The sequence below is a fragment of the Argentina silus genome, assembly GCF_951799395.1.
Source record: "Argentina silus genome assembly, chromosome: 4".
Classification (NCBI taxonomy): domain Eukaryota; kingdom Metazoa; phylum Chordata; class Actinopteri; order Argentiniformes; family Argentinidae; genus Argentina; species Argentina silus.
In genome coordinates, this window is record NC_139658.1 from 10398658 (window position 1) to 10408657 (window position 10000).

The 10000-nt window shown below is 45.1% G+C and overlaps 1 protein-coding gene across 1 annotated transcript in view; it reads left to right on the forward strand.

The window, feature by feature from the left end:
* Positions 1-4463: 4463 nt before the first annotated feature.
* Positions 4464-10000, forward strand: part of pik3c2b (phosphatidylinositol-4-phosphate 3-kinase, catalytic subunit type 2 beta) — a 40362-nt gene continuing 34825 nt past the window's right edge. Inside the window, exon 1 of the mRNA XM_083667743.1 lies at positions 4464-4641. The gene's annotated coding sequence lies outside the window, so the exon portion shown is untranslated. The remainder of the gene's footprint in view (positions 4642-10000) is intronic.

The following is a 10000-nucleotide window of genomic DNA, read 5'->3' on the forward strand; positions in this document are numbered from 1 at the left end:
GTTTAACTACAACCAAGCTACAGAAACAAAAAAAAACACAAAAAACGAATAAACTAACATGGAGTGGAACTACTCCCCAACACTGCACACACACACACACACACACACACACACACACACACACACACACACACACACACACACACACACACACACACACACACACACACACACACACACACACACACACAGTATAGACATCTTAACATTAACACACATTGACACACCGTGTAAGTGGTGGCAGGGGGTAGAGAAGAATTACAGCCACCCTTCAACCTCCCCCCGCACCCCCAAACACCATCTTTCAAGGATTTCACAGGGTTAGCCTCCCTTGATTACGGTGGTAGCCTGGCCATGGGGGGTGGTATGGGCTTGGGTGGTGGTGGGGGGCTCCTCTGGTTGAGCTTTAAGCCCTAAAAGCTTTCTCCACTGAAGGCCATTGGCATGTGGTTAATTTGATACCCCATGACAAAGACAGGGTTCCCCTCCCTCTCTTCTCTCCCCTCGTCTAAACCCCCAAATCTGCACATGTGGAAAAATCCGGATGATCAAGAAATGCAATAAAGCGGAGAACAGAAGAACGAATGTGCGCTGACACTTAATTACGATTAAAAGTTATTTTTACGGCGCTGTAATGAGGTAGAGAGAGAAAGAGAGAGAGACAGAAGACGGGAGACAGAGAGGGGGGAGGACAGAGAGAGAGAGAGAGAGAGAAAGAGATAAGGGTGGACGTGTGGGTATTCAGAGTGGAAAGAAAAGGCGTGCAGAGATGAGTGTTGGCGGATCTGAATTTTAAGACTTCATTAACCGGTTAACCTACTTTTACTCACTGGTTTTCCCATTCAACATCTGTGTACTGTACTGACATCCAGCCTGCTCTCCTTCTATCTCCATATATAAGTTCCATCCACCACCCTCCACTCCTTCCCGCTTCTCCACATTAACCAATTAATCCTCTCAGTAAACTTATATAATATAAAAACATAAATATTTGTAGACATGTTGTGTCTGTGTGTGTTATATTGTAGGGCTCTTACTGTAATCTTCTTTACTGATAATGTCAGCAAAGTATTTCTGGAAAGAACATGGGATTTCATATCAGTGGAAGAGGACTTCCTTTAAATGAAAGTGTTACCATAGGCTTGACTGTAGTGTACAGTACATCCACATTTCTGCCTCTGAGTTGCATGTTCAAAACACATCGATTAACCAACAAGAAAAATAGGCATATCTTTCCAATAACAGTCACTCCCTTTGCTTCCAGGCTAGCTCATTGGTAGCCAGATAGCTTCCTACTCTATGCAGTCCTATGGATAGAGGAGGAGTCAGAGACTTTGCCATGTATCGACTGTGCCCTGTACGTATGTGTCGTGTGGTTTGGCCAGCTTGATGTCCCCTTTGACAAGCATCAAGCTAGCCAAAAAGAGCTAACTTTAGCTCCAACTCAGGGTTTGGTCAAAGTTAGCTTGCTAACTCCCTTGCTATTACATTATTTGAAAGAGAAATTTGGTAAGCTTGATGCCCGACAAAGGGGACAACCGCTCGACAAGTCAAGTCAGTCAGTCAAAGGATTTTATTTGTTTTATATTTACGTGCCTTGGCAGGGTCATTCTTATTTCGATGTATGGCAAAGTCTCAGACTCTATCTGTCCATAGGACTGCTTAGAGGAGGATGCTATCTGGCTAGCTCATTGCTAGTGCTTCGCAGAACCTCTTCTGTCAACTCTGGAAACAACTCCATTGCAGAAGTGCATGTATTCATGGCAACCTACCTTCATTTTACCAGGCAAACTGATTGAGAGCACACTATGATAGAAGGGTGGGGAAAGGAGAAAATGCACTGAGTCAGTGGTGTTCGCTCCCTGACGTGCTTAATCACAAATCCTAATCTGGGGACACATTTGGTTGATTGTGGCGCCAGACAGATAGAACAGCCTAGATGTATACAATGGCTGTGCTCCCTCTCTAACCCAGCAGTCACTCCCTTGGTTATTTCATAATCCCAAACAAATGGGAAGTGGGTAGACAAGAGCTTCAACCAAAACAAGCTGAGATGTAGACAAAATCACAGGTGCAGAACCAAAGATCGACATAAAACAAGCAAGAATACTATCCTCAACATATTTCAGATATCCATAAAAAAATAATTTCAAATACATTCTCAGTGGAAAGCCATTGACAAAGCCATTGACGAGTGCCAGACAACACCAATAGACTAGTTAGCCTACCTGAGACACCCTAGCAAACTCACAGCCACCTCCAAACACAATGTGGTGGGGGTGGAGTTAGTGCAAATGCAACTTTCTGGCAACCTTTTGACAATGTTTGTCATAGGGTTTGGTGCCAACATCACCCTGTGACAACTTTGCAGATTTTCCAAATCAATTTTGTAAAGGGAGTGGTTTAGTAGCCTTTTAACTTGATTTATGTGGGATTCACTGACAGCGTGTAGGTGTTTCTGTTACTGCCTTGTGTGTGGGGGGAGAAATTATTCTCTTCTGCCACCTGTTGGTCTCAAAATGTAAGTACGGGGATGAATCTGCCAATTTCTGATGCACATCATTCAGCTACCTGTTTCATTAGTTTAGCCTACATTCTTTATATATATATGTATATATATATATGTGTATATATATGTATAAAGAATGTAGGCTAAAATAATGAAACAGGTAGCTGAATGGCGTGCATATATATATATGGACGTGTATATAAATATATGGACATATCATTTAGTAATTGATTCATTTGTCTTTAACCACTTTGGACTCAATCCAACACATACATTTTCAATCATATACCTATTTTTTTCTAAACATTTTGTTGCCTGGAAAATTGGGATCAGAGCCTTGTTCAAATACTCTAGAAATACCTCACCCTCCCTCCTAACTTCCTACCTTGAGCTAACCACGGGTTACCACGGGTTACCATTCTGCCTAACTCATCACTGAGATTAGGGAAGGAGGAAGAAAACATATTATGAATTTTCATTTCCTGTTTCCAGCTCTCATATCAGCTGTACAAAATGACAGTTGCACACGTGGCATCTGGACCCTGAGTCCTACAGAAGGTCAGGACATGTACCTATTCAACAGTACCACACGGGGGCGCAGTTGTGATGCTTACAGCTGAAACAGATGTCATCACACACCCTGTCTCTCTGGTCACTCCCTAGCGTTACCTACTGAATGACATGACAACATTGCAGCACCAGCTGTGCATCGTCTGAGAGGAAAGGACTGAGGGAGGGGGAGAGAGAGAGAGAGGGAGCGAGGGGGAGAGAGAGGGGGCGAGGGGGAGAGAGAGAGGGGGGCGAGGGTGAGAGAGAGGGGGCGAGGGGGTGAGAGAGAGAGAGCGAGGGGAAGAGAGAGATTAAATGGTCCCATCTCATCACATCTGTGCTGTCCTTAATACAGATTTTTTTTTAGACCTGATTACATCATTTCATATTCATGGAATATTTTGCTTTTTAATGGGAAAATGTTATGACATTAGTTAATGGTGCCAAAATGTAAATGACCTACTTTTCTATGGAATACATTACATAATGTCGGACCTCCTAAGCTATGGGGAACCTAAAGATCTAGAAAATAAAGTGAGTATGTGACAAATATGAAGGATTGTTCGGTAGCGCAGAAGAAGCAGAAAAAGTCTTTGGAAAACACTCATTATCAGGTGTTACATTTTTTCTGTGTCGGTGGTGTCCCAGAAACTGGCTGCGCTTGCAGACTCATGGAAACATTTGACAGAAATCTGATCAATTGATTCTGTCTTGACTATCTCCTATAAGCCATTCCCCCTCAGTCAAATGTCTATACGTATAATCTAGACATGCGAACTAAACCGTAATTCGGATTCCTGAGTATTGTATTACCTTACATTCAAGCTATTTGTGTGTTGCCTTTGTAGTTGCTCTCCATCACAGATGGTATAGGCTACACTTTGACTGGTGACCAAACTGTGGAGTGAGTCACATTAGGATAGTCTGATGACTGCAACTTTAGGCTTACTAAATGGCCTTATTACATGTGATAGCTCCATAATTCAGACCGATTAGTTGATTTACAATGAGCCTGCTTCAAATAGAACAATACGATGACATGTAATGAAGAGCAGCACTGACATCAGGGTGAATATTTCGAACCACGTCCTTGAACTTATCTCTTTCTAGGGTTCTTCTGATCTTTACGTATGAGAAAGTATACTACATATTCCTGGCAACATAGAAGAGATAACATTGACTGCTTACACCAAGCCCATCTCACCACTAGAGGTCACCTTCCTCCATCTTATCCCCACATTGACTGTGCCCCAGCGACCCCACCACGCCAATGAGAGGGCGATGCGCAGCCGAACAGCAAAACCGAAAACCTCAGCAACTCGGTCGGCAACAAAATAACCGGGTTATGTTGGAGAGAGGCAACGGGGACTGCATTGTTCCACAATTACTGCGTGAAACTGGGACGGGTTTCGAAGTGATTACAGCGTGATATATCGACCATATCAGACGCCCGATACTACTATCGGGGAATTGTTGGATGCAGTTACGAAGCTACAATATTTGGAATCAATATTTTAGCATCCTGAAAGGAAATTAAATCGGATATTATGGCACCAGCCCGTTGGCGGCCATAGAGGGAGCAGGTAAGGAATTTTTCCACTAGAATTTAACAAGCATTCCCAGGTTTTGTATATCAGGTTGCAGCCTATTTGATGTCTTTTCTGCAGGGTGGATTTTTCTACAGTATGAAGTTTGTAGCGTCGGTCCTCTGGCTATAAATGAAGACTGCGCTATTGGTCGCAGGAGCTGTTTTTCGCAGCTGAAGAGGCGAGCCACACAGTCCGACCACATTTGAATACAATTCCACTTCGCGTAAAATGCGAAATGATATACATTTCATATTGGGGGGGAGAAAAAATACAAACAAATACATGTGTAACAGTCACTCTGGGTTACAAGTTAGAGGCGCTACAATTGGAACCATAACGTGACCAGCTCCTCTTGGTGGCATTGTATTCTTGAAGTCATAAGTTGGTGTTTATGTCGCTGGTGGATCCTTCCACCTGTCCCTGTCATGTTGCCTTAAACCGTGAGGATCATCAGCAGCAGCAGTTGTGGAGCTGTGGCGTGGGTGAAAGGCCCGTGGTGAAAACAGGCTGTTGATGGATTGAGCAGTTCAGTGAAAAGACAAACAAGCTTATAACACAGTGCGTGTTTCAGTTTGTACAGATATTGCACAATGATTGTCTCACAAGCCATGCCAAGCAATTGGCCTATAAAGATCCAATCATGGTATGAGTAGAGGCCTACTAGCTTTGTGTCAACAGAGACACTTTTCAAGCAGGATGTTTTGGTGATTGCTAAGCAAAAACAGCTGATAAATCTTGAGAAGCAAAGATAACAACGTTTCTGCATATTCTGTTACTGTTGCAGGGAACTAGTCATATTTGCATTCTTGTATTCAACACCTGTGGTGAATTTGTTCTGACAATCTCTCAAGTTATCATTAAAGTGTCTTAAACAGCCACTAAATTAGACACACAGAGACACAGACACACACACACACAGACAGAACCACTCATCTCAAAGAAAGGTTATGATTCATAGACAGCTCACACCTTTAATTGGTTACACAAGGCTTTTCTCATGCCAGTGTTGCTGATGACTATGTATGTTTCACTGGGCCTGAATAGAAACATGACAGGCTAAGTAGCAGGCCCCTCCAGAACATGAATTAGCCATAAACTTTATGGAGGCCGGTGATTTTTTTCCTTTTCATTCGTGTAATCCCTGTGACCTTTGGAATATGAGAAACAGATGCAATCGTCGGTTACCCATTCACTCACTCTGTAAACGTCAGCTGCTGCTATTCACACAGATCCCTAACAACCTATGTGGGGTCAGTTCTGCCAACTCCAGTCCTGTCTATAACCGTTCAGTCTAAAACATCAATACCGACTCTGGGCCCGTTTGTTATGGAAACAGAAAGTCAGAAAGTCATCCAGGGTTATAGTGTTTATCAGTGTCTTGATCAGGTTTCGATCCAGGACATGAGGCTATGAATGTTCCATACATCTGATTTAGAAATTGGTCAATGTTTGAATGGTGTCAGTATAACACACGTTATAACACGACATAAGATGACACTGCATGACATGACATAGTGGGTATAGTCTATCAAGTAGGGCCAAAGCTAACAACGTTAGCTGCACAAAGAACAGTAGCACACAATTAACACGTTGAATAATAGATATTCCCTTTAATGTTTGTCTTTGGCTGTTCTTCTGGCCTGTATGAGTCTATAACCGACCTACCGTCTGTGACCAAAACCTGACAGACTGGATAGACAACCGGTAATGCCAACCCTAATCCCAACCGTCTTGTTGGAACAACATTCGAGCAACGTTTAGTGAACATCATTATTTTCTATGTAGGCCGACATGTGGTAGGGATGTCGTCTGAATGATCTCCCTCTTGTGTCACACACATGCTTGATGTTGTCCCAGTTCCTTGTGTGGGTGTGTGTGTGTGTTTTTTTTGGAATTGGCATAGTTAATCACGATTAGAAATCGCTCAGGATCAGTGTCTGCCAAATGATGGAGATAGATGTGTAAAATATGAGATGCTGTAAAGCATTAGTCAGACCCACTCCTCATGCTAGCCAGTGCTGAAAGTGCTGACTAATGCTTTCCTGTTCTGCCTGAATGAGCTTTCATTGGTATTGCAGCCATGTGCTCCAACGTCAGTGCTGGGACTTGTGCACGGCATGGGATAGTATAGGATCTAGGCTTCCTATTTAGTGATGCTTACACACACACACACACACACACAACTTCAAAACAAAGCCCCTTTTTAGTTCAGAGAGACAGGCTTGCTGGGCTGCTTTGATACTGGGTTTAATTAGGGCTTTTTTAATAGGGGTTCAGCTCAGCTCCCACAGTCCTGGTACGGGGAGCACATTGTCATGACAATAGAGAATTGTGGAGCAGCTTGTAGAGCCAGGTAAGCTTCTGTACTGTAAGCTCTCCTGTAGTCACGGACAATGACTTTGGTTTTGGTCCAGATGGGGCCCGCTCAATATGAAGGAAATGCCCTGAAGTGTGTGTGTGGTGTGTGAGTGTGGTGTGTGTGTGCTTGCATGTCTTTAAGCATGTCTGTGTGTGTGTGGTGTGTGTGTGTGTGTGTGAGTGTGGTGTGTGTGTGCTTGCATGTCTTTAAGCATGTCTGTGTGTGTGTGTGTGTGTGTGTGTGCTTGCATGTCGTTGAGCATGTCTGTCTGTGTGTGTCTATTTTGTCACCATTTGTGTGTGTGCGTGCGTGGGTGTGTGTGTGTGTGCGTGGAGAGAGAGTAAGAGGGAGCCATGAGGGTGGGAACGTGCCGTTGGATAGGAGGGAAGGGGGGGGGGTGACGGAGGGAGGTATGGTGAGTGTGTGACAGACCGCTCTAGTGTCAGAAGACCCAGCCCTGGCATCAGCTGGCACCAGCGGGAGTCTGCTGCTATGTGTGTGTGTGTGTGTGTTGGCTTGTGTTTGTGCGTGCATGTCTTTGAACATGTCTGTCTGTGTGTGTCTGTTTTGTCAGCATTTGTGTGTATTGTGTTGTGTTTATGGTGTCAGTGGGTGGGTTACTGGAGGGAGGGGAAGGGGTGTGTGTGGATGACAGCGGCCTCTTTGTCTCTGAGATGCAGAGCCATGTGAACGTGTCTGAGTCTGACCCTCCTCACGTGACACACACACACACACACAGTCCCCAACCCCCCTCCCTAGCTCTTTGTTCTTCCAATCTGGGACCCCCCCCCTAATTGAATGGGATTATATCCCTGTGGGGGATAGATTCCAGGGGTCTGGGATTTGCCTTGCTTCCCCTCCTCCCCAAAGTACCTCTATCCCTTCCTAACAATATTGCTCCAGCCTCCCATCTCCACCCCAACCCTCCCCTCTCGCCAACCCCACTCCGAGCTGCTCCCCTTGGGCTTCAGGCCCTGCCGTCGCTCCCCTGTATGGATCCTACGCTGGAGCCTCCTCACCCTGGGGACCAGAGACCTGACACTCAGGCATGCTGGATGATAGCCACTAGACAGCCATGCTAGAAAGGACAAAAGTGGTGATATCATCACCACTGCCGAACTAGCACATGAGCTAATTTGTTTTAGATTCAGGGTATGATGAGAATGAAGGTCAGGGGTAAGTATTGTGACTCAATTAGTATTGTGTCGGTGGTTGGAATTGCACTTGTGGCCAGAAAGTGCAGCGTTTCTGTCCTTTGTAGCATGGCCACGTAGGGATGTGTGAGCGAGGAGACATGGACACCCTGACTGTGTCTGACTCTCCATCTGTTGAAGTCTGGAGCTGAGCCTGTATTTATCAACAAGTCTGGGTCTGGGCTGCCTCATTCAATAGAGGAGACACACACACACACACACACACACACACACACACACACACACACACACACAGTGTTAATCTGTAGTTCTCTGCTCTGGCTCATTCATTAGAGGAGTGATAATCTGTAAGGCAATACTCCTTTGCGTGTGTGTGTGTGTGTGTAAGAATTAGTGTGTGAAAATCTCTCTCTGCCACCTGCCCAGTCCCTCTTCCCCTTCCTTGAATGCAGCCAGCTTAAAATCTCAAGTATGTGTTCGCTCTCTCTCTCTCTCTCTCTGTTTCCATGTTGTTGTGTGTTGCTTAGTCCCAACAGGTGGGCTGAGGTGCCTCTGGCTGTCAAATGGCCCAAATGAACCAAATGATATGTGCTGAGTCAGCATATCCTCCGTCTGGCTATGAGGCTGGGAACGATGGGGGGTTATGTAATCATCTCCCACCACCTCTTCTCTCTCTCTCTCTCTCTTTCTCTCTCTTGTTCTTTCTTTCTTTTTCCATCGTCTCTTTTTCTGTGAGATTCCATCTCACACACACACACACACACACACACACACACACACACACATACACAGCTGTGTGAGAACTTCCTGAAGGAGGTTGTTCTGGGCACGAGGTCACAAACCCGGGGAGTGGCAGGCCGTGTCTCCATGGCAACCGGGGTCAGAAAAGGTCGCGTGTCTCCATCCTGGGCTGGGAGGCGGTAAAAGAGTCAGAGGGAACCTTGAATTAAAGATTTGCCTTTTGGAGTCTGATGGGCTTATAGGGCCCCAAAAAACTGCCAAAAAACCCCCACGAGATGGTGGGCTAAATGGTGGGATTGTTTGCGTCATCCCAAAAAAAAGAACAGAACGTGTCATTCTTGAATGTGTGCTTGTTTTAAAAAGTCTTTTTTGTGTCATGATGTACATCACAATAAGAGTGCTTTGTAATGATAGAGAGAGAGAGAGCTGCTGACCCAGCCTCTCTCACTCAATTTAGTGAGCACTTCCTCTGCTGTGAATACGAGCTACAGCTGTGTGTGTGTGTGTGCATGTGTGTGTGTGAGAGGCCATGCTATGTGTTAAACATACCCATGGGGGACCAGGAATCTGGGCCATGTTTTTGCTGAGCTACAGTCGCCTGTCTGAACCCTACCACACACACATCTGTCAGAGACGACAAGGCAAGGAGGAGTGTGTGTGTGACACCTACTTTCGCATGGAACTGAGAGCGCTTGGTGTCTTTTAGTTTTGAAACGTGTGTGCGGCGTCTTCAGGCACTTTTTACATACGCCCTGTCTCAACGAAGGGTTTTAATTCCTTGATTAATTAACGAGGAGAGCGATAACTTCCTCGTTGACCGATATCTGAACGTTTTTCTGCCTACCTTTTTAAGTTAGCGTTAAGGGTGATAAACAGCAGGGAAAGTGGAGTTGATGATACACCATGGAACACAGCCCATCTCGTTGTGTTACTCTCTTTCTCCCTCTCTCTCTCTACTATAAGAGGGGATTGGATGTCTGCAAGCGTGACTCTGAGGCAATTTGTGCTGTTTCAGTGCGCCTATTTAAGTGTTATTCTCTTGACCTAATAAAGTGGTTTGACATTCTTTCTCTCCCTCTGTCTCCCTCCCTCCCTCCCT